This window comes from Triturus cristatus, chromosome 4_1 (assembly GCF_964204655.1).
Source record: "Triturus cristatus chromosome 4_1, aTriCri1.1, whole genome shotgun sequence".
NCBI lineage: Eukaryota > Metazoa > Chordata > Amphibia > Caudata > Salamandridae > Triturus > Triturus cristatus.
In genome coordinates, this window is record NC_140585.1 from 1,043,399,714 (window position 1) to 1,043,425,857 (window position 26,144).

At 47.8% G+C, this 26,144-nt stretch overlaps 1 protein-coding gene across 1 annotated transcript in view; it reads right to left on the minus strand.

Moving 5' to 3' along the window:
- Nucleotides 1-26,144, minus strand: part of FBXL13 (F-box and leucine rich repeat protein 13) — a 1,209,524-nt gene that overhangs the window by 253,630 nt on the left and 929,750 nt on the right. The gene's annotated exons all lie outside the window — the stretch shown is intronic.

Below are 26,144 nucleotides of genomic sequence, written 5' to 3' on the forward strand. Positions count from 1 at the left end.
TTCAGATTGATATAGGTAAAAAGGTTAGTCCATAACATTTTCTTAATAGATGGATATTATCATACAACTGAAATACTAATCCACATGCAAGGAGTGCAGATAAAGACCTTACCCTACCATTACTGTTTTGAAATGTTAAAATGAATCCTCTGAAATGCAAAAACAACATTTCACTGATAAAAAGAAAAATGTAGTAAGGCCACACTGCCCTCAATAGTGGTTATTCTACAGACCCTATTTCACAAAAGATTCCTGAAAGACTCCCCCAGTGTTCACCATCTAAGTGTTAATGTGAGATGTTCTACCAGCAACAGCTGAATGGTCAAAGGCCTAATGGGAATATGCATTATTTATGTAAAATCGTCAACTGATCACCTAATAGATTTCCTCAGGATCTCGGTGAAGGGCAACTTGTGATATCTTTCATGTACAAAATATTATCCTTCCAATAGGGCAGTGGTATTTTAGCATCCCCGCCAAATAAACTAGTCACTTACCTTCGGTAATGCCTTATCTGCTAGAGGTTCTGTCTAGCCACAGATTTCTTACCTTAGAATAATCCCCAGGCATCAGACTGGATCCAGGACACTTTTGAGAAGTACCCTTGCATGCTGGCAGGTAGCGTTTTTAAGCTCTGCGTCAGCGGTGTCCACGCCGGAAGTGACGTGCACGGTACCTATATAGGCACCACTCAGGGGTGCTGACGTCAGTTACTTTCAACACTTTCCACGCCTGGAATGTGGAGCCATGATGATAAATGACCACTGATGAGGAAAACCTAAGGCTCTGAGTAGGGTGTCCCTTATACTGCAATCGGCTTGCAGAGCAGGAAGGATGGGAGGGTCGGTAAGGAATCTGTGGCTAGATAGAGTCTCTATCAGATAAGGCGTTACCGAAGGTAAGTAACTTCTTCATCTGATAGAGACTTCTAATCACAGATTCCTTACCTTAGTATATATGCCCAAACAATGCCTCCCCGAAGGTGGTTCGGAAAGTTAATTTTAAATTAATTCGAAGAGTCCAGTAGGACCAAACGGGCGACTTGCCCATCATGATGGACCTATCTGTCCAGACAGTAGTGTTTGGTAAACTGGTGCAAGGACGTCTACGTTGCTGCCTGACAGATATCTAGGACAGGGACTACACAATCTAATGCAGTGTTTGAAGCATCAGCTCTGGTGGAATGAGCATTTAAACCCTCAAGGGGTTGCTTCTTGGCCAATGCGTAGCAGATCTTGATGCAGAGCCCTATCCATCTTGAGATGGTCCGTTTCTGCATAGACTTCCCTTTCTTAACTTCTACATACCCCACAAAGCTACGTGGCTTATAGGACCTGCGTCCTCTGCCATAAAAAGTCTGGAAAGCCGGTTGGCTGTGGTATCTGGGAGAGTACAGATGCAATTGGGACCCCTTCCGCGACCACGAAAGGGGTGGAGGTGGACTGGGGTAACGAGGTAACAAGGTGCCAAAGACATGCCCATGGACCTGGCCATAGTTCTGCTGTCCTTAAAGCACTCCAGCACTGAGTCTGCCTTCTCTCTAAAAAGATGAGAGCCATCAAAGGGAATGTCCATAAGAGAGGCTTGGACATCCCCTTAAAAAAACTGTTTTTCTCAACCAGGTGTGGCGCCGCAGGGTCACCAACGATAAAATCGATCTACCCAGCGAGTCGGTCATGTCAAGTACACATTGTATGGAGAAACTTTGCTGCATCTCTCTCCTCAGCAATAGCTTGGGAGAGTATGGCTGGGGGCCTACCCTGAGACCATGGCCAGCACTTTTGCAACCAAATCCCAGATCATAAAGGAATATCGGTCCAAAATGCATGCAGTGTTCACTGACCGCATTGCATGGCTGGTGGAAGAGAACATTCCCTTTCCAAAGGGATCAAGGCTTTTGGATTCCCTTTCCAGTGGAGTGGTAGGGAATGCACTGGGGTTGATCCTAGAAGTGGAGGATTGGACTGTCAAGCTCTCCGGGGTGGGGTGTGGGGTAAGGAAGCTGGGGTCCAAGAGAGTGGGGTGAGGGTGATGTGCAATTGTCCAAAACATAGGAGCCCCTGTGCAGGGCTTGGACCAGGCCCAAGTAGGACAACAGTATGGGCTTCCCTAAATGGGAGTAAGAGTTCGGCGGGGCGACTCCTGTCTGAAACATCTCTGTCAAGACGTTTGTCTTGACTGCCACTTTTGGTAGCTGAAGGTCTAAGACCCTTGCCACCCTACACACAACCATAGCAAGAGAGGTTTTCTCTTGCATAGCCACAGTAGGAGAGACCAAACCTGTGTCAGGTAAGTGTCTAGTCCAGTGGCCTCCACCAGTTTCTCATACCAGTTGTCCTCCTCATCTAAGGGATGCTGGTAACCATAAAGGTCCACAGACCCATCCCATTCCTTTCCCTCTACAGGCCTACCAAGAGCAAAAGGCACTGCTCCGATCCGGACAGCAAGGTCCAGGTCAACGCCGGAAACGGCGTTGGGCGATGCCCATCTTCCTCCATGTTTGAGTTGGGCATGAGGATGAGGATAGCGGCGCCAGGGGCGTCGGCACTGGAGCGGGCGCCGAGGAAGGTCTTGGTCTAGCTGGCAGCGCCGCTCTGAATCCAGCAAGAGATCTGTGGGGCCTGACTGGTGCAGAGGGTGAACCTGCTGGTGGGGATACAGTGCGGCCCCCTCCCAAACTAGTGGCGCCCGAAGGCATTTCGACAGGGAAAACAACCGTTGCACCGCATTCATTACAACACATGCTTTTACCCGCATGCCGTTGCAACAAAAATGGCTTGCTGTAGGGGGTAGAAGGTGTTGGATTTAACTCCAACACCTTCGTTACTGTTGCACAGACTGGAGTTGGAATAGTAAATTATACTATTCCAACATGCAGCGCAAAAAATTGCAACGGCATGTGGAGTAAAAGCAAGCATTGTAAAGTCATACAACCTTTTGACAGGCATGGTGAAGTCAAAAACCTCTTCCACTTACTGGATTTTTTATGTTCGTGGAACTTACCCGAAGATTTCGGAGTGCAACGACAATCGCTGGGTGCAGCGCCGCAAACAATCCTAGGACTTTCTGCACGACTGGGATCTTGAACATCATGGGGTCATCCAATATTGGGCAGCAAGGAGCTTGAAGATCGCTCCCTCAGCACTTTCAGATGCATTGTGTGGCAATCCTCTCAGGCCTTCATGCTCCAAGCACCACAAATACACCAAGTGGGGGGTCTGCCACTCATATCGGTCTGTAACCGGCCCCAAATGGCTTGAAACCAGTTGGTTTCTTGGCTGCCATTCTCACACCAGAAGAGAAATCTCTCAGAAAGAGTTGACATAAGTCGGGAAAAAAGCCAGTCAAAAAATGACTGAGGGAAGCTCAAAAAGGAAAGAACTGATGTCAGCGTGACAGGGTGATGTCTCTATAGATAATACACACTTCACTTATGCCGCAAACAACGCCGTCGCAGAGCTGAACTACGCCACCTACAGGCATGCAGGGACAGTACTAAAAAATCTTCTGGATCCAGTCTGACGCCTGGGGTTCATTCTAAGATAAGGAATCTGCAACTACAAGTATCTATCACATGTGTGCTATATCATTTACTATGCATGTAGTACCATGTACGCAGCAGTTTAAATTAGTTTGCCCTGTTCCGAATACAGACATATGTCCAGGCTTCTCCACCATGTCCAATTACGTTAGAGTTGATAAGTCTGATTTGCATAAGGAAGGATATTTCAAAAGGAGTTCAATTGCAGTACAAATCTTGGCGCCCGCATCCCTCAATCTCACATTTGTGATCCAATATCAGATTTGAATAAAAGGCTCTTTGCACCGCCAGATCTAAAGCATCCCCTCAACATACCAGCCCAAGTGAATCCAGTCCTCTGCCAAGAAGGAAACTATCAACCACTGCATGCTAAGGATAACTCTGGGTTTTCCATAAGAGGCATGCATGGAGAGGAGGTGTTCAAGGTCACATACTTTTTGATGGCGATCGTCCAGTACTCCAGGGTACAGTAGGACACATATAAAAGAGTTTGAGTGCAACCGGTTCATTGGTGAGAGCCATGAGATTTTTATAGAGCTCTTGGGTCAGGTTTGTTCTTGTGAGTACATCTTGTGCTCTGTTTTGTAGACCATTTTATGCTCTGTTTTGTGGACCAACCCAGGATGGCCAGTTGGGACCACATTTGGGATCCCAATTCGGCCCAGTTGAGACAACCTATTGAGGGGTTTCTAGCTTCCTTGCAGGCTTGATGGCCAGATGAAGCTCATACATGCATCTGTTTTGGTTTATGATAAGATATCATAATATGTAAAGTCTGGACCAGGTAAGGAAAAGAAAATTCATATTGACACAATCACTCTTTCAAGTCATGACACCTTCAGCTTACACAACAGGTTAAGGTGAATATTATGATGCATGTAGGCATATAAGGGTGTTACACACATGCCTGGCTATGGTCATTCCTGACCTTCACAGACAAAATTCATAACAAAATTGATGCCTCGAATGGTGTGCCTGACAATCCTCAACATTCATGCTCCTCAATTTCTCATATTGTATTTTATAGTATGAAACTTGAAGAAATGATCTAGTCACTCGACCATATGTGGTAGAGAAGTTGCAATAAATATGTATCAGAAGGTACAACATGTCATAGGCTTGTAGGACTAGCTTTGAGTACCATCAGCCCTCCTCAATGCCAGTGATCAAACAATTGCAACGAATTGTAAGGGCCAAAGGTTACATAATTAATACAAAGATCAGAGGGGAGGCAGAGAGACCCGCAGAAGGCAGTGAGATATAGGAATCATACCAGAGACTCTCCTATTAACCCTGATCGCAGTCAATGGGATTTGATAGTTCGTCACAATTAAGCAGATCAACCCAAGTCCCAGGGATAAAGCCAGGAGAACCTTAGCCAGGAACATACAGTTAACATGGTCGAACATGTCTTTTCTATCTAAACCAGCACAATAACAGTGCTTCCTTCCTGCTATTTCAACATGTTCCCTGCCTTCCTAATATTGTCCGGATTGAACAAAATGGATTGTTTTGAGCGAACCATGTCTGATAAGTGATGTTCCAAACAGGCAGCCAGCACCTTCTCAAAGCTCCCTGCATCAGCTGTAAAGAGTACAGTTGGCCTAAAAGAGGCAAAGTAGGTCTTTTCTTTCCTGGGCCAATATATATCAGCACAGGGGCCCACTCTACCACTGTGGTAGTTCCTTAGTTCGACTGCAGCAGCTGCTTTGTCCCTCAAGTTCAGGAATGGGGAGCCTCCTGTACCACGATGGGAAAGCTCATATTCGTGTAACAACCTCTACACCCAGCACATATTCGTGTAACAACCTCTGCACCCAGCACACAACGATGCAGATTTTGCGTCAGGCATGCACAACAATAGAAGACCTCCTCCTCAGAGCAGGCATAAGTAATGCATCCTCTAACGTCCTGCTCTTTGGTCCATTTTGGGTTCAGGCCAGTTCAATAGTTTCTCCTTCGTGGAGCCAAAACTCCCATAGGGTCATCCGATCGCACTGTAAACGCGTCACCTCTCAGAAACGGGAATTCCAAACTGATGACAATACAACACCTTCGCCCAGCCACATGCATCCCAGGGTGTAGGTGACTGCACCCCCTTGGACGAGGGGAAGAACCCTCATTGTGTCAAGCATGCATGTATAAAAAACCCACAATTTTGGGAAGCTCTGACACACAAGGGTTTTCAAACACCATGAAAAAAACAGAGGATCAAGATTTCGTGTGTCAGTAAAAATGATAGTTAACACATGGACACAGCTCTTGATTTACAACGAGTGCAATATCACATCTCTGTGTTCTGATGCATCTGAATATTAAAGTCCTGTCCACCTCTGCCTTGCCGTCTTTCCAAACCATACTAACTTACTATCATTTGCAAGTAATTAAAAGCCACTAAGTGGCTTGAGGGCATGTCAGGCTAATGCAGGATGATGGCAGGAGTCCAAATGGAATAGTCCTCAAAAACACGGAGGAGTGAAGTCTGAGGAATGTTTCCTGTCAAAGACCGTTTACGTCACCGGGATGAACGGACTGACTTGGCTTGGGATGTCCGCTCCAGATGGCAGGCAGCTGAGATAATCCCAAATGAATTTCCATCACCTCAGCTGTGAACTAATGTAAAACATTCACAGAACCACAGATGCTCATTGACACCCCTGGCCCAAGCATGCTTCCTCGTATCGAGCCACCCCAAGGAGGCTCTGATTGTATGCGGTGGTGGTGGTATGCACTGCACATCTGTCGAACGAAGGAGGCCTTTCATCTCAGGCACCCCCTCCTCCAGGCACAGTGATGGTTCCGTCTCATTCTTTTACACGGGCTGGCACACTGCTGGCAGGAGCCAGCCTGTTTGTGGCTCTTCCCCAGCTAGGCCTGGATATTTTCAACAAGCTAACAACAAATAATCTGGCCACTTAAAACGGCTGTGAGTGGCAGACTAAAATAAATAGTCTATATTACTCACATCAGTGTTTAGCTTTACACTAAAGGTAAACACATTCCTCTCCACTGGAGTTTCAATTTAAGACACAGTTCATTATTCTGCTCGTGGAACAACAGTGACCCATCGCCAAGTGGCACTGTTATAGGCGTTTCGCTGCCAGGTATACGTGTCCCATCTCGAACTCCGCCAATGCTTGTTCGTTGTAACTCTGGTAAATGAAATTGTGCTTCAGCCCAGCTCGCAGAGGGTGTGCTGTGTCTGACTGGGTTTTGTCATGCTGCTCAACACAATAATCATCCCGCCAGTCTACCATATACAGACAAGCATTTGCAATGCAATAGGTCTCGCATTTATACGAGTTTGAGCTATTGGCATTGTAAATGACAATGCTTTTTATTTAAGTTTGGTTTTTGTAAAACATAAATAAAAGGCACTGTCATTTACAATGCTAATAGCTCAAACTCTCGCAAATGCGAGACCGATTGCATTGCAAATGCTTGTTCTCTTTAAGTTAACGGCATCAAAGCATTCCTTTCCCCATAGACATCACTTGGTCAAAGTGCACCCGGATCACTATTTATTTTGTATTCCCTCTACGCTCCACCCCTCTGCGCCTTAATCTGTTTTGTCAAGCAGCAAATGTGAAACTTAAAAATTCGGACTGTAACATCTCCGATCAGCATTTCCGTTCGAGATACAAATACATTTAAAAAAGAAAACCACACTGACGCCCCTTCGCTCTTTAACTCTTACACAATATTTTTTTAAACAACTTAAAACTGGAGCATTCTCTTGGATGGGACACCGTCTGTGCCACTGGTATAATTAGGCATTTCTAAGGCTCCTGCTTAATTGACAGTCTGACAAGTTAGAGGCAAGAAAAACAACCCCTCCCCCACCAAAGGAACAAATCTGTTTTGTTCTCAGTTGGGAAAACCCGCTCTGTTGTGAGAGGCAAGCATGGCATAGTCATAGAACCATGCAAGGCGCTCAGGAGACTGTCCGAGCTGCGTACCCAGGTGTCAACTTATGTTATTTACGGGTGTGCCGTTAGGTACTTTTTTCAAAAATAGTTTGCCAATTATTACAATAAAGAAGTTTCAGACAAAATGGAAAACATTTCCACCGTTCACTCACTGCGCTACTTTCCGCATTATGGATTTAATGGCTGCAATGACACTGAAAGGGTTTGAAACAAGAAACCACCGTCAATTTTACCATATACATAACAAAATATAAATCCGTAGGAAACTTTAGCTAGTTTGTTGTCCGCTCCCTGTTTCTGCCATAGGAAATGATTAATTTCATTCTTATATGTATTTTAAAAGACGAGGAGCGGTTATGTGAGACCCGATTCACGTGAAAACTCCTGGCCGGCCTGATGCGTACGTAGACTTGTGCCTACAGATTACAGATGTTTTATCAAGTTTCCCACTGTTTTGCATCCAAAGGCAAGCTTTCAGGAAAGCTGACAAGGACAAGGAGGAAGTGCAAAAAATAATGAAAGTGAATAAGGGAGGGGGTGGCAAATGGCGTGTACATTTCGCGGGCGCTTTGATGTTCGCAGTGGCCGCGCGGCTCACTGAGAACATCAAAGCGCCCGCGAAATGTAAGTGATCGCGATCGCGATCACACTTCAAAGCGGCCGTGTGGCCCGCGAAAGTGAAAGCAAACGAGTGCTTTCAGGCCTCCAAATGGTGCGCGCGCCCGGACGGCGCACATGCACTGTATTTGGAGGCCTGAAAAGCCACTGTTTGCACTTCCAAAACTCGCTTACTATAAGTCTCGCCAGAGCAGCGCTAAAGCGCTGTCTCAGGCGAGACCTAAAAAATGAATTGGTCGTGGAGTGGCTAAGAGACACTGGCTGGTCAAACAGTAACATTCATTCCTCCACCTTCTAAACGATCGGTTGGGATAATGGGGGTCACTTGCATATTGCTCCGACCTTTTTTTTATGTGCACGGACAAGATGCAGGGGTGGTGGTGACAGTTTAAAGTGGTGAGGCGTAACAATTGGGGACGACTTTACTTAGCGAGCGAAAGGGTGTTTGGGGATCAGAAAACTGAAAAAAGATGGGCAAATGGAGCATTTTAGAACGAATTTAAACAGAATTTTGTGAGAAAGCAAGGTTTATAAAGCACTTCTGAATGTGTAGTCGTGAAATATTTAAAAGCATTACACACTGCATTAACTATGTTCAACAGTTACTGCAGTGTACAAAATGTACTTGCAACTGGAAGCTCTTCATGCCATATTGATGATCTCATACCAAGCATGGCCATTGCAAAATTAAGATTTCATTTAAGTAAGAAAGGTGTAATGGAGTCTGTCCCTGTTGCGAAGCACTCTTATGCCCATGGGCAAGCTTCGCGCTGTGTAAAACTGCTAAGAATAAACTGTGGATTCTGCCTGTCACCCAGGCTCCAATCTCATCCTCCAAACATTAAGGACAAAGCAGTAACCTTTGATGTGAGAGATGCCCATCTATTGGCTGAAGTGCACAGTGTTATACTGCAAAATCAGAGCTCAATCCCTGCCTCCCTGCTTGACTCGACTGCGAGATCCGAGGCAAATCCTTTAACTCGCCGAGCTTCCTTTTATTCATTACCACCTATGAGAGCACCTTCCAAACGTGAGTTCAGGATGTGCACTTTACACAAACCTCTCTTGTACTTCATTTATTAGCCTATAATGTTGGTCCATCTATAATTTGATTCTGCACCACAAAGGGTACACATGACCCCTGAGTTGTCTCTTAGCTCACTAGGAGCATTGTCAACAGGGAGGGGCCAGGAATGTCTCAGTTTAAGCTTAAAAACTCTCACTTTTAATACATATTTCTCAAAGCAGAGATAATCTGATGTACAACGGTGACACATGGAGTAAATAACTCACAGAGGTTGATCTGAAAATGGCAGGAGATGGAACATAGGAATAAAGGGCACCAACATGTGTCGTGAATGTACACTTAAGTTTTGTGTCTCACCAGACTGACTGTACACTGTGAGGTGATTGCGAAGCTTTCGTCCGATAACTGCGGACAAGAAATAGAGGCCTGGACTGCTGCTCTGGCAGGACCTGGAAACACGTCCTTTTTTGGGGAGGGCAAGACAAGATAACACAACTGGACTGTTCTATTCCCCTCATGCACAATGGCACGAAGGACGCTGTACCCGAAGGGAAGACGTGCATCACCAGCAGAGAACAGAAAATGACCAATCATTGTATGGCTTCAGAATAAAACCACACAGTGATTGGCCATGTTCTGTAATACTTCTGCCCTGGACTGCACTGTGGGCATGAGTCCGCTGGGACAGGCCAACCTGCAGGTCAATAACCAATCCTTGCGTTGCTCTCATTCTGTTTATAACAGTAAACCGCAAAGGAGCAACATAAGGATTTGTTGAAACAGGTGAACCCAGTGCTCCAAAGTAGACCAGATGGCTCTACTGTGTTCTCCCTGGCTCATTCACACAGCGCAGGTTCAAGAGGCCTGAAGCATGCATGTTGGGCTGGTCATTGTAAAAGACTTGTGAAACCCAACATGCGCACTTGACTTCATTCTGGGACTGTAGCCTGCCTGCCAAGGAGCAGGAGTGGCCCCACCCTCCACAGACAGCAGAGTAGTACAACACCATACTTGAGAGAATAAATAGGCAAATAAATGCAGAGCAATTATATTTAGAGCATGGGGTGGACCGCAATAGGGTGGCAAGGCCTTTATGCCCCAATAAACCAGCTGCCCCAGGCAAGATGTGTCATTATCTGTAATTAATATATGACAATATCTATGACCACACATTTGAGGGGGGTGGTAGAATTGAAAAAAGATAAAGTTTACTTTTTGTAAACTTCCAGCAATCATCTTCTGTAAGCTCTTACCCATTATCCGCTATGGGCCATACAGTGGGCAAGACTGTAAACTTCTACAAAAGTTTCTAAATCATGAGAACTTTGCAACCAGTATCAGAATGGCATACATGCGTCATACGTGTCCTGTCCCCATACCAGCTCATCTGAATGCCTTTGCCAACTTCCTTCTTGAAGTAGCAAACTGGCATGTGGTTTAGCTGAAGGCTCAGTGGCAGCGGGACAATATTCATTATGACAACAAACTTATGAACATAATGAAGTCACTCCAAAGAAAACTTTATACTCTTCTTACATCCGGGCTCTTTCCAACTGATGACTTTATTTGTAGAGTTCAAGGCAACTGAGAATGAAAAAGGGAAGAGGAACTAGAATTATTTGGTAGCACAGGACCTAGAGAAACTGGGCCAAACTTAGCGTGACACAGTGAGAAAGGCTCAAGAGTGAGGTATCAGAAGAATGCAAGTATGATAGAGCGAAGTATTAAAATAATGCACCGAGGATAGTCTACAACGCCACCCAGCATGTATCTCTTACAGATATAAGCCTGAGAAATGCAATCAACGCCCCCTTGGCCCTGTTTGAGTGTGCTTAGATAATGGATGGATATTCGGTCCCATGCAAAGTTCAGCAATGGCTCAGACATAGGGCCCCTGGGAAAAGCAAGTGATTAGCTCAAACACTGGAAGTCTCCGGTTTCCTGCACTACTGCTTGTGGTGAGTCTCTGCTTTGACTGACCGGGTCATCACCGCCATCTCAACTGTCACCTGCACAGTGCTGGAGCTGCACTCAAATAAATGGGTGGGGAGGGGTTAGGAGATAGACCCTAATATCTAAGTTTACTCTTGGTGCAAGTCCAGTATCCAGAGTCACTGAAGCAAACTCAGACTTGTTCCCCTGGCCCACGTCCAATGAGGTAGACTTTCTCAACCTCCCGGTGCAACAGGCCTGCAGCAAGAATGCCAGAAGGAGAGCCTGTATGAGCAACTTGGAACTTTCATTCCAGATGGGCATCGATGCTGAAACCTGACTGTGCCATGTAGTTTAAAGAGCAAAAGAGTTTTTTTGCCCTTAAAAGGCTCTCAGTTCCTGGACGCACACCTCGATTTCTTGACCTTAACTGAATGTGACGGAAACTGGGCGTCAGGTCATCGAGGAAGAGGGTTGCGTGACCCTTCCATTTTGCCATGGTTACTTGAGCTGCTTGGATTGGGTGGGTGATGGTTGCCTTCACACAGAAGCATCCCTGGGAACACATATGGTGACTGAGACCCTCTAAACATCTCCTATTATTCCTGACGATGAAATCCAATGAAATCCGTGCTCACTACGCCACTGGAGTCAAGCTATCCTGGCTGATGACGGCTGATAGCCAGAAACCGGTCCTAGGATGCTTGATTCCGGTCCAGGGAAGACATGGCTTGGCAATTCGGGCTGGACTGTTCCCATAAGGCACAGGGTCAAGACTGATTTGCATATGGCCATGTCTAAACTGGGGTGGTGTAGTGGGCAAAAGAACGATGGATTTAACCCAGATCTCTTGACTGGGGGAGAATGTCTGCATTGTCAGCATTCCGTCCATCATTTGTTTGTTGTAACGCTTTTCGCCCTAAGTGGGATGGGTATTCCCAGACGTGGGACCCGTGCTCACTACGCCACTGGAGTCAAGCTATCCTGGCTGATGACGGCTGATAGCCAGAAACCGGTCCTAGGATGCTTGATTCCGGTCCAGGGAAGACATGGCTTGGCAATTCGGGCTGGACTGTTCCCATGAGGCACAGGGTCAAGACTGATTTGCATATGGCCATGTCTAAACTGGGGTGGCGTAGTGGGCAAAAGAACGATGGATTTAACCCAGATCTCTTGACTGGGGGAGAATGTCTGCATTGTCAGCATTCCGTCCATCATTTGTTTGTTGTAACGCTTTTCGCCCTAAGTGGGATGGGTATTCCCAGACGTGGGACCCGTGCTCACTACGCCACTGGAGTCAAGCTATCCTGGCTGATGACGGCTGATAGCCAGAAACCGGTCCTAGCATGCTTGATTCCGGTCCAGGGAAGACATGGCTTGGCAGTTCGGGCTGGACTGTTCCCATGAGGCACAGGGTCAAGACTGATTTGCATATGGCCATGTCTAAACTGGGGTGGCGTAGTGGGCAAAAGAACGATGGATTTAACCCAGATCTCTTGACTGGGGGAGAATGTCTGCATTGTCAGCATTCCGTCCATCATTTGTTTGTTGTAACGCTTTTCGCCCTAAGTGGGATGGGTATTCCCAGACGTGGGACCCGTGCTCACTACGCCACTGGAGTCAAGCTATCCTGGCTGATGACGGCTGATAGCCAGAAACCGGTCCTAGGATGCTTGATTCCGGTCCAGGGAAGACATGGCTTGGCAATTCGGGCTGGACTGTTCCCATGAGGCACAGGGTCAAGACTGATTTGCATATGGCCATGTCTAAACTGGGGTGGTGTAGTGGGCAAAAGAACGATGGATTTAACCCAGATCTCTTGACTGGGGGAGAATGTCTGCATTGTCAGCATTCCGTCCATCATTTGTTTGTTGTAACGCTGACGATTCGGAGCACCTTCACCCTTCACACAAACCAGGCAGTTTTGGAGGAACCTCGTATTAAAAGTTGCACTTAAAGTGAAGGCATGCACAGGGTGACTGTTCACAACAGAAGAAGAGATTAAGTTGGTCAACTGCTGCAAATGGTTGCTGGCACAATATGCAAGGGTAAACAAGCATCTGCAATGCAATAGGTCTCACATTTGCGGGAGTTTGAGCAATTTGCATTGTAAAAGACAATGCCTTTTATTTATGTTTTGGTTTTTAAAACATAAATAAAAGGCATTGTCATTTACAATGACAATAGCTTAAACTCGTGCAAATGTGCGACCTATTGCATTCCAAATGCTTGAAGGCATGGCTGAGCTGGCTCCTTCTGTCTCCCATGGCCCCTGAAGAGCTCCCTGTTTGCTACGAGTTAAATAAACAAGCCGGTGGTCACAACTACAAATGAGAGACCCTCCTGCAGGAAGAGAAACTCATTAAAGAAAATAGTGCTTACAGACTACAGAAGACGTACCATGTAACAACCGAAGTAAAAGGGCCAGGTGGAACAAACAGACAATGAGATTGTACAAATCTATACGTTCCTTGTTTTAGGGGTACATCATCACATCTTTTTCCATTTATAGTACAGCAGATACATTGGGGCTGTCTCGCATGGGTTCCCAAATGTCCATAAGGTAACTCACCCCATCTGGGCTCAATTCTAACAGCAAATCTCCTATGTCTGTTCACACCTTATAAGACACATCGCGGTGGGTTATAAGGAACCATCATATATTTAGAAGCCACAATTGCCTTCCCCCCTCCCACTGAGGTAACTCAACTTCCTGTATTCCCCCCTCCTCCCTTCCCTCCCCCCTCCAGACGTGACTCCGTGACATGTGTTTCTAAGACCGTAAGTGCTGTGCAATGCATGCCTATCTGCTGTGAATCATTAGCTAGTGTATCCTGGATACTGACAGGGGCTATTTTGGATCTCAGAGAGGTCAGTGAACATGTCAGCGTATCATGGGTAGTGCTCTCGAGCGGGATCTTGTGAGGGTTATTTACCTTTCTGCTTCAGGGTCCCTATATGATTCTGCATCTGACAGTCTCAGCTGCAGTACAAGAGCTTCCCATGCTCTCGCTGCCTCTAGCGATTCATCATTATTCGTTTTGTAAGCGGCTTGCAATCTCATAGTACCTTCACATTCAGCCCATTTCAGGAACACCTCTCTCCACCTGTCTAAACTCTGGCTTTTTTTATCCTTCCAGTGTGCAGTGATTTCCCTTTTTGCTAGCACTAACCCCAAATCTAAAAACTTGCTGGTAATCTTTGTTTTAGCAGTGTGAGGGAACCAGTGTAGTAGGCAGTGGGCCGGGTCTTTCCCAATATGTCGCTCTGTTATTTCCCTGAGCAGCTCTATCACTTCATCCCAGTACGTCAGTAGCCCGGGACAATCCCACACCATGTGCCGCAGGTTAGCTCCTTCAAACCCACATCTAGGGCACTGGGCTGTCTGAATATTGAAGTATTTATTAATTTTTGCTGGGGTCAGGTAGGCCCTGTGTAGAATAAATAATTTGACCAGTTGGAATCTAGCATTTCTATTACAATTCCAGGGCCTTTCTACAATTGCTTCCCAGTCCTTCTCAGGGATCTCTTTGCCTAAATCTTCTTCCCATTTCTGTTTCAAGGCTAACTGGGGGGTCAACTGATCCTGGGTCATTCGACAGTACAGGCAAGTGACTGCTTTTATGGTTCCTGCCGCTAGGACTTCATATTGACATAGATTTCTGTGGTTCGGAGAGCCCCTCCCCCCAATGCCTTTGTATGGCCGCTACTAAAGCTTGGTGAACCAGGTAGTCCCCTCACGGTAGCTCAAAACGATCCCTCAGCGTCGCAAAGGGGAGCAAAGTATTTTCTTCATACAGGTCTCCCATTGTTGTCAATCCCAGATCGTTCCACTGGTTCAATGTTGCCCAGTTTCCCCCATGTGGAAACGCGAGACACATGGCTATGGGTATCCCAGGGGCATATGGTCGAGCTATCCGCGCTCTCCGCGCTCTCCACGCTCTCCGCTGGCTCCGATTCCAACAAAGCCGGAATGTCTTTACCTCCATTGACAAGGTTCGCAAAGGTAGCTGGCACTGCAGTATAATGCTGGCTAAAACAGCCCGGGGTACTCGACCCTCTTCTCTCTCATTCACTCCTCGGTATTCCATTGCCACCGCCTGTGTCAGCCATTGCAACTGGGCCGCTAAATAATACCTCTCGAAATCTGGGGGCGCCCACCCCCCGGCCTCCCTTGGGCGCTGGAGGGTCAGTAACGCCACTCGTCGCCTACCATTGTACCAGAGGAAACTCGTAACCATAGATTGCAATCGTTTGAAGGTTGAGGTGGGTATCCATATGGGGAGTGTCCTAAAGTAGTATAGCAATCAAGGTAGTGCCACCATTTTATGTAGGGCCACTCGTCCCGCCACTGAGAGCGGGAGTGTCCTCCAAAAATCCATATTCCCTGGCAGTCCATGTATGGCTCTATCCACATTACCCTCCACTAAATCCACTTGAGTATGATAGACCTTGACTCCCAAATAAGTCAAGCAGTCATATTCCCATTGGACTCCCTTGGTTGTTTGGGGGCCCGCTGCTCTCATCATCGTGGGAAACAAGCACAACTTCCCCCAATTTACTCTGAGGCCTGCTACCTGTTCCAGGTCAGTTAACACTTGCTGGGCCCCCAGCAAGGCCCCTTTGGTGTTAGCCAAGAACATAAGGAGTTCGTCCGCATATAGGGCTATGTGATGGATTCTCTCTCGTACTTGGAGGCCATCATATCTCGTCCCTGATCTGGCCTGCGCTGCCAATGGCTCCATTGCTAAAGCAAACAACAAGGGGGATAAAGGGCAGCCCTGTCGTGTCCCACGTCCCACTTCACATTTATCCAATATTAGGCCTCCCGTCTTGACCCTGGCTGTGGAGGATTTGTATAACCGTGCCGTCCAATTCACGAATCCATCCCCCAGCCCATAGGCCCGGAGCACTCCAAATAAGTAGCTCCATTGCAGGATGTCAAAGGCCTTTTCAATATCTATCGATAGAATGGCTGCTGCTTGTTTCGAATATGTATCTGCTTCTAAGACCCGAATTAACCTGCGTACATTTATTGCTGTGTTACGTTTTGGTATAAAGCCCGCCTGATCTTCGTGCACTAAGTGAGACATGTGTGGTAGTAGGCGGGTCGCTAATATTTTGCTCAAAATCTTATAATCAGTTGGGAGCATTGACAACGGTCTATAAGCCATTCTATCAGAGGGTGTTTTTCCTGGCTTTAGCAACGGTATTATCAGGGCATCACGCGTAGTTTCCGGGAGCTTCCCCAGGTGGCGAGCCTCATTATATAGGGCCACTAATTTGGGCACCAGCTGGTCTATATAAGTTAAATAGAACTCAGCTGGTAGTCCGTCAGCTCCAGGTGTTTTCCTGTGTGCCATATGTTTTATCGCCCCCCTGACTTCAGACAGTATGACCTCCTGCCCCAGTTTCTCAGTGTCAGCACCCTCTATCTGTGGTAGGGCCGCCGTATCTATGAACCGCTCAAGGCTTCCATCAGGTGTTATTAGTGTGCTCCGATATAACTCCGTATAGTAATTGAGGAACTGTTCATTTATGCCCTGTTGTGTACGACAGACCTCTCCATTAGGACAAGATAATTCTAAGATCAGGGAGCCCCGCCTTTCAGGGTTAGCCAGCCATGAGAGTAGTGTACTGGATTTATCACGTTCTGCATGGGCGCGTGTAATGAATTTTTTCTAATCATAACTGCGCAAGCGTTCTATATTCTGCGCCACCGTCTCTCTAGCTGCCAATAACTCCTCCTCTCTGTGAGGTTGCTCTTGCCGAAGTCGTTCTTGTTCTCTAAGTTTTCGCTCTGCATCTTCCAATTCTCTAAGTAGAGTTGGTCTGACCCCCACTACGGTTGCTAGGCACAATCCCCTCATTACCGTTTTAAAGGCGTCCCATTCCGTCGCTAACTAAGACGCTGTGCCCTCGTTCTCAGTAAAATATTGTTGCACCCCAGTTTTAATCGTAGTCCTAAAGACCTGGTCTTCTAGAAGCTCCAGGTTTAATTGCCAGGTCCGGATTTTAGGATGGAGTTGCGTCCATTGGAGTCGAATCAGCAGAGGATTATGGTCTGATATTGTCCGGGTAAGGTACTCACTATGGGTGACTTTTGTGTGTATGTCTGGGGAGCATAATAAGGCATCTAACCGGACATGGAGGTCATGGAGGACCGAAAAATAGGAATAGTCTCTGTCATCTGGGTTTTGTTCCCTCCAAATGTCTGCCAACCCCCACTGCATCTGCCAATCTTTCCTGAATCCAGCCACCCTCCGTGAGATGGCATTAGAGAGTGGTGGATGGGATCTATCTAACGTGACATCAGCCACCGAATTAAAGTCCCCGCCCAGTATAATCTCCTTAGTCAAATATGAGGCCAGTTTCCCCGAGAGCCGGGCAAAGAAGGATTGTTGGTCTGAGTAGGCCGTATAATGAAGTTGGCCTCGCCATCTGTGTTGGACTGCCTTACCCTCCTGGCTTGTCAGGTATGTTTCTTGGAAATCTCTCTCTCTCTCTCTCTCTCTCCCTCTCTCTCTCTCTCTCTCTCTCTCTCTCTCTTATGCAGTGGGTATCAGGTGGGTTCTCTTCCTGAATCGCCGGGATCTGCGCAACTTCGAGGGTCCCCTCCGCCGTTCCAGCCCCTTTGTCGCGCCTGTTGGTGCAAGCCCACCTTTATAGGCTTCAATCCAATCCCAAACCTCAGCTGGTGTGGCGAAGTAATATGTTTTCCCATCTAGCATTATTCTCAGCCGAGCTGGGAACATGAGGGCGTATTGCAGTCCCTCCTCACGAAGTTGCCTTTTGACCTCTGTATAGGATGCTCGTTGCTTTTGGACCTCCAACGTAAAGTCTGGAAAAAGCGTGACCTTGCTGTTGTCTACTTGGAAGGGACCGTTCGACCTTGCTCTCTGCAAGAGGATATCGTGATCGCGATAATGCAGTAGTCGTGCCACAATCGGGCGTGGGGGCCTAACCGGGGCCAGCGGTCTAGCTGGCACCCTGTGGGCACGTTCAATTGTATAGAAAGAGGTCAGGCCCTCCGGGGCCACTACTGTTCGAAGCCAATGTTACAAGTAGGCTATCATGTCCCCTTCCTCCTTCCCCTCCGGCATTCCAACCACGCGTACATTATTTCGCCGATTGCGACCTTCCGAATCCTCAGCCCTGAGTTCCAAAGTTGTGACTCGATCAAGTAAAGCCTGCATCTGTTGGTCTGTTGCCCTTTGGGCAGGTTGTAATTCTGCCAGCGCCACTTCGTGGGATTTGACTTTTTCCGACAGCTTCCTGTGCTCATCACGAAGTAGTCCAAGACCCACTGCCACGGTATTGATGTCGTGGTGTAGGGTGTTTTTAGTGTCTGTGATAGCATCCAGTATTTGTTTTAGTTGTTGGTGCACTGGGTCTGCTGAGCTTGGTTGTGAGACTCCACTCCTGCTCTCCTCAGTGTCTTGCTCCACCTCTACAACTTTAGTCTTAGGCTTGCCCACGATGCCTGTATGTCTCCTTACAGTGGGTCACACCAGTTATTCTAGGATGAGTGATGGTACCCTCTTGTATTCTCCCGACACCAAAGCAATAGGTTCTCACCTCTTCAGGAGCCGTTCAATCAGCCAGGTCCCAGGTTCCCAGGTTATGGCACACTCTTGCGCCAGCTCACAAACCTGAATAATGGGTTTCGCTTATGCACGGCATCAGAGGGCACAGTCTGGGCGCAGAGGTAACAGCTCTGGTGTATAATGTCTGACTTAAGTGTTCTCCACGTGGCGACTCCTCTACAATAACTGAGCCAATAGACTTTCACTGGGTATTTGTTCAATATGTCGGCGCCATGTTATCTGCTAACCATCATTTCATTGTTCGCAGGCTATCGCTGGGGTTGTATTGTCTGTTGAATTTGTCCCACTGTGCCTACACCATCTATGGCCCCAGTCGCTCGATGTTATCTGTCGCAGCTATACTGTGTGCTGTCAAAGGAGGTGTGCTCACACAGGGCACTCCGCACCCGTGTCGCTGTCCCTATTGGCCGATGCCAGCGAGCCTCTACCCCTCAGAAGCGATCTCTTGTGGTCTGGCTCACCTCTCAGTCTTTTTGTAATCCAGGCCGGACTGGTAGTCTGGCTTCGCCATTGGCAGGCCGCAGGTCGTCCAAGCGGCATCCGGCGGGGTCCAGTATTATCGCAGCTCGACCGCTTGCGTTAGAAGGCCCCTGTTGCCTTCATCGCTGAGGTATATGGCAGCCCGTGCCCTCAACAGCTTACAGCCCTCGCGGGCCCCGGGGAGTACCCACAACACCGCTCTCGCCAGCAATCAGGGTCCGTCGACTACTCTGGGTACAGGCCAGGGGAAACTCCGGCGTTCGGCGCTGCAGGCCGCTATGTCGCAGCTCTGGTGTATAAGTGTTCCCACTTGCCCGATTATCGCCTCACAGTGGTCCAAGCGTCTTAGCTCCTCATTCTCCTTGATCCCCGTCGGCCCTGTCCAAGTTCGGGCACCAGAAGGCAGGAGGGCCCAGCCTCGGAGAGAAGACGGGGCGTCTCGTGATGATGTGGCCGCCCCAGAGCTCCCGGCAAACAAGTTCCTCCCTCCGCCTCACAGTCCGGGCCAGAAATTAGTTTACCGCTGCCTTTGACAGCGCCCGCGATGATCTCCGCTTCACTCCTGTGTCTCTCCTCAGGTTCCGACAGTCATTACAGGTGACGGCCCCGCAACAATGGGTCCGATATTCAGGATGTTCGTGCAGCCGAAGCGGAGCTCTCCTCTCAAGCGTCTGCCATCGGCTCCGGCCAAGCCACGCCCTCTCCAAAAGGGCCAGTCCTCATGGGAGGTTACAAATGAAGACAAGGCGGTACTAAGGAGGGACAAAAAAGCCGAATAACGAATCAGAAGCCAGCATTTACGAAGGACAATGACACAGGCCAATTACAAATATGGGTGGGTGGGGCTTCAAGTACATAATCCAATACAGCATGGCTTACAGAGCAGCGCATGACCTGCCCAGGCTCGACCTAAAAACCAGACTGGTGTCACATAAGCTACTCGAGCTGAAGGAAGAATATGGATGGAGGGAAAAACGCCAAACAAATCTAATATTCAAAATTGTATGGGTGGCCTCAGCCCCATATAAGAAAAGGATGACAGAATAAGGTATCAATCAACACCATTTGACAGCGCCTCGCATGATGTATTACTTTATGGATGGTGGATATCCACACCTTCAAAATTAGAAAAAAAATTGAAAGTAAGAGAAAAGTGCTTAATGAACTGAGGGCGTTTAGTAGATAGCCGTCTTCACTATCTGACTCAACAGAGTTTATAAAAAGTACAAAACATATTTAAAAAAAGGTTTTTTTATTCTGGTGTTATGCCAAACTGCTGTTCCTGAAATCTCTTGGCACTATCGTCCCGCTGTGAATAAGATTCAGAAACTACAGAGCCACATTTACAACATTAACAAATCTAAAAATGTGCAAAGGTTGCAAATCCCGATAACTTGTGGGGTGTGACATGATGAGAAAGAATAGCTTTCGTCCAGGGCTGTTTCCCGTTTTCTGTCTATGGAAAATAAACCCACTTGATAAATTGGAGCGTTAAAGGTTTCAACAAAGTGGCGTCAAGAATAGATTTTGGATGGTGGCCAGTCCTGTGGGGCTCTTCTGTGGATAACCAGAAACCAAAAAGCAGTCTTTAATGTGTAGCAGAAGAGGCGGCGGAAGACTGCAGCGTAGAAAACGCTGGAGGTTTAAATGTGGAGTCCTAGACCAAAAATAAAATTACAAGCAATGTATTCAACATGTTCGGTTTTTTCCTACCCTTACATTGTCCTTTACATTTCGACTACACTTAATTTAACTGCTGGTTTGTTTATCCGTTACCTGTATGAGTAATATTGCTGTCGTTTTTGCTACAGAATCACTGTGATACAGTTTAACATTATGTTAAGTAAACCAGAAGGTAAACAGTGACATCTTGGTACATGAAATGGAGAAGAAAAGCTACTTGCCCACAATCACGGATTCAGGAACGAAGAACTGCAAAGTTAACCACTCAATGTATGCAGCGTCCTCACTCTTGTGAATCCAGTTCCAGAGCATTATAAGAGGCTGGTATTGTGGAGGAAAGAAATGAGAAGAACAGCTCTGGTGGACTAAGAGCAAACCTGGCTTCAGCAATAGAAACAGATGCCGCATAATCCACACTAGCAAAGTGGCAGCCTTGTAGACCTCTTAAACTTCTAATGAAAGCCAGGAGAGACAAAGTTAGTATGTGTGCAATGGACCTGATTTGACCACTTTAGGACACAAGTGTCAGCTTCTAAATTTCCTGGGAGAGAAGGGAAAGCCTGCTTTACGATGCATACTTGGGGGTCTGAGTGTAGGGGTGGGGGGAGTTAGAAAAGAATGTGCTGCTGGGGCTTTTGGCTGTCAGGCATGCTAGGGATGTCGCTACATTTTGACTACTTTAGGCAGCCGCCTTACGGCTAGGGTGATCACCTCCCCCCAGGTCATTATGGGCACTGTTGTCAGTCCTGGACTTCCATGTGATAGCCTAATGCATTTTGGGTGTTGAAGTCTTGATTTACTTCCACTGAACTATTTAGACTAATATACCTAAAATCAATGACAACTACTGGAGACAGTGTCCTTAATGACCTGAAGTGAGGTGGTCACCCTTCTGATGGCATTATCACATAATGGTGCCAGATTTCAATAAATGCCTCAAAAAAAGAGCTTGTTGCCTGGGGTCAGAGTATTCTTGCATCAAATATGGAGGCCAAGTTTGGCAATCTTACAGGCGATGTTTGGCTGGTGAGAGAATAGAAAAGTTATTAGTAAGGACGCCAAGCCCAGCGAACCAAACTCACTGCTTGAGTTTGGAGATACAGAGAGTAATAGTCCCTGATCTATGGCAGCATAAGAGAAGAAAAACAAAAAAACCAAAGGAGGGAGTGGAGAGTGGTGTCCTACACGAACACCTGGGGTGGATTCAGCCTCCCCTTACAATAATTGATTAAAAAAAAGGATCCGCCCAAGGAAAATTGCAATTAATGATGTTCGATCATGGGTCAGGTGTGTTTCCTACATTGGTGAGAAGCACACAGTTTCTTAAATACCCCTCACACACCAAAAGGGCCCTTGGTGTCATGCTTCATCATAGGGGTCTTCACATCCATCTACGGGACGCCGGCGTGCTACTACCAACGAATGCGCGGGAGCACTCATGTTATCTCTATGTGTGGTGTGAGACGTGGTGAGAGGTAGGGTCAGGAGTGAGTGATAAGTGAATGTTAAAAAATACCTAGCATCATAGGAGTTAAAAACCTTTCAATAAGCCTTGGTGCCAGTATTATTAAAAACCTCCTGCGTGTGTCAACATGTTTCGAAGCGTGCTGCTTCTTCTTCAGGACGGGTACACAGATCCCTACCCTACTTACATGAATGAAGAGACAATGTCAACAGTTTAAGTACTATGCGTAGATAGATAGTAAAAGCTAACAAAATGGGACACAATGATCTCAAAATTATTTGCGATAAGGTAATTCCTTAGTTTCAATCTGAAAAAGAAACACAAAGTATAGGAAAAAAACATCAGGTATACAAATTATGTTCCAGATGTGGCATTCGTGACTTGTATAAGTGATAAATACAGTGCCTATAAATGTAAAGAACTATAAAATATTTGTGCCAGTGAAGTGTCCTTTAAAAAAGGGGACAGGTACAAGACTTACACACACACGTAACAAAAAACACACACACTAGAAGGATTATGTCCCAAGGTAGTTCTTGCAGTGACTAAGGAGATTTTAGAAATCAGAAATGGGATAAAACAGCCTGGAATGTAAACTGAACACATACTTGCTGTATTGAAGCCAATGGCATCATGAGCCTTAGAACGAAAGGGATCCTGTGCTAATTGAACTCTGTAGATAAAAATGCTGCATTAGGTCGGCCGTGAGAACCTAGTGTTTTTAGATATCAACATATACCCGGACGAGGGCACGCTGAAAACTGAAACTGACTGAAACACACACAGTGAATGACCTCCAATGGACTATAATAGAACAAATACAATCTTAGAGCGGTCTGTTGGAAAAAGAACAACGCTGGGTGTTCCGCCTGGGCACCAACGTAACGGGTCTTAACGATCATATACCATGGAGACAATTTTCTTGAGTTGAGAATAGATACCGGTTGCCACCTTATACACTCACCCACCCTGTATCTGTGGTGTGTCCTCACACCCCCTCGTCATCCATTTCTTTCCAGACCAGGAGCTCTGGTTTACCATTTGATTTTGGCCCTTTAACATAAGAGAGTAGAGAGTTCCTGGGGGATAACCTGACCACCCCTTCCTATCCTGGGTCCCTGATCTGGATTGTGTGTTTACCTGACCTTTATCGGGGCCTTTTGCAACAGAAGGTTATGGTCACTACGAACTCTAGCCCTTTAATCATTTTTACTCCGTTGAGTCAACTAAATCTGTCGCAAACCTCTTTGACTTTTAGGTTTAAATCTTTTTTTTTTTTTTTTTATTGAAGAGTGTCAAGAGTGGCATTAGCATTTAGCGCCTACAACCCAACGGGCCGGCGAATGTCACAAAGTGATTGCAGCACGGTAGCAGCGTTGGGGACATATCGAAAAGCATGAGCTCTAACACAGCATGTCGCCTACAACCCTTCTGGGCCGGCCGCGTTTCTAACCAGGAGGATAAGGACACACCCACTCCCACGTAGCCTCTGCCGGAGGACTGTTCCTTCATGGGAAGCCTGTAGTATAGAATAAGGGAGACCCCCCTCCTGAAGTCATTGGCCCAAAAGGTTGCAACGCTAGAAGGCCCGTGCGCTATGCCGAGTAGGGGGCTCGCCGGCGCCGCCGTCCCCCAGGACAGCAGCCGCTCCCGACACTCAAATAGAGAAGAAACCCCCCCCCCCCCCAACCCTCCCTCCATCCAGTGCGTATGTCAGATCTCCCCGTCTCCTTCTGTCACCCCCTCCCTCCAGGTCCCGGCTCTGCGTCTATTCAGAAGGCCTAATCTTCCTGCGTGGTGAGCCGCAGGAGTCGGAGGTATCTCGGGCATGTCAGCTCTCGGAACTCCGCAACCAGTAGAGACTGAAATGGCTGCCAAATCTCAGGGAACTGCTCCACATCCCCCGCCACCGTAAGTGACATCTTCTCCATGCCCAATACATGCCACAGTCTGTGGAGCCAACCCGTAACCGTGGGGAGTGTCGTGGTGCGCCAGTGTGCTAAGATGTTCTGTATCGCCGATCCCAATGCGATGGCTATCTGCCTACCTCTGCGGGATTTTAACGGGTACATCAGGCTGTTCGGGAGGCCCAATAAGACATAGGCGGGGAAACGTGGCAGCTCAATGCCGAAATGACGGTCAACCTCGTCTATCACCTCTTTCCAGTAGGAACCCAGGAGCGGACAATCCCACAGAATGTGTGTCAATGTACCCACTCGTCCACACCCCCTCCAACAGCTGGCGTCTTTACTGTGATCCATGTTGTGTATGCGTTCCGGGGTGTAATACCAATATGTGGAGACTTTCGTGAGGGTTTCAGTGAGGCCCGTGTGGTATGCCGAGTGTCTGGATCTATATGCTACTTGTTCCCACTCTTTAGTGCTCAAGGGCCTTCCCAACTCTCTCTCCCATCGTTCCCTCCCTGGGTTGTGAAAGAGCGAGGCGGGAAGCTGGAGGAATCGATACAGGTCAGTTATGAGCTTTGCGTCGGTCGTGCGGGATAGGAGCCAGCGTTCGTAGGGAAGGAGTCTCCGATTCGCCGTTTCCCGCACCTGAGGATTCATGGCCCAGTGGCGAACCTGCAAATAGCGTAGCCTCTCGGTCTCCGGAAAGGTGTATTCCTGTCGGAAGTGCGTGAAGGGGATAACCCCCTCCGAATCATACATGTGGCACAGGGCCCTGCAGCCCGCCTCACGCCAGTGACCAAGGCTCTTCCTTCCATGCCCGGGGTGAAGTCGGGGTTATCTATCAAGGGAGTTAGCGGCGATGGGAAGGTCGTCAGACCGTGCAGGGCATAGGTAGCATCCCATACCCGCAACGGCACCCTTGTAATATAAGAGGCGTAGAGGTTTGCCGGTCGGTGAGCCCTACGCAAGAAACGGTATTTCTTGTAGTGGTCGACCGGCCACCGCCTGATCCTGGAAGAGCCAGTGCTTGTCCGATTCCCATCTGCTCCATTCTACCAGGTACCGTAGTTGTGCCGCTTGATAGTACTTACGGAGATCCGGAATTCCCAGACCCCCCGCCTCCGGCGCCAACATTGAGAGAGCTCTCCTCATCCTAGGCTGCTTGCCCTGCCAAATAAAACGCCCCAGGTCTGATTGCATCTGCTGAATCCAGCCGACTGGTGGCTGCACTGTGAGCGCTCGGAACAGGTACAGTATCTGGGGCAGGATCGTCATTTTGACGGCCGCTATTTTACCCAGCAGCGAGAGGGTGCCGCGGCCCCATCGGCCCATCTCGTCCCGGACCTTCCTGCCCAAGGCGAGGTAATTAGCCGCTACCACCGCGGAGACCGTGGGGGCCAGCTGGATCCCCAAATACGGTACCAGGTCCGTTGACCAGACTATCGGGAACCGGTCCCGCAAGTGGGCGCGGGTTGCCGATTTAAGAGACAGGTCCAATGCCACCGATTTCCCCATGTTCATCTTAAAGCCCGCAACCTCCGCAAAGGCGGTCAGCTCTGCAATACTGGCCGGAAGGGCCTGGAGTGGGTCCTCTAGGGACAAGATGACATCGTCAGCATACAGGCTAATAGCGTGGGTAAAGCCACCAAACTTCACCCCTCTCACAGCTGGGTTGTCACGTATCCGTTGAGCAAAAGGCTCCATGTACAGAGCGAAGAGGAGAGGGGACAACAGGCATCCCTGCCTCGTTCCTCTCTCGATGGCAAAGCTCCCGGAGCTGTAACCGTTCACCCGTACCACCGCCGTCGGGAGTTTATAGCAATTGAGGATCTGGCGTCGGAACCGGTCCCCCAGCCCCGCCTTCAATAACACCCGCTCCAGATACGGCCAGTGAACTCGGTCGAACGCCTTTTCGGCGTCTATCGAGAGAAGCATCCTCTCCCCCGGAATCCGTG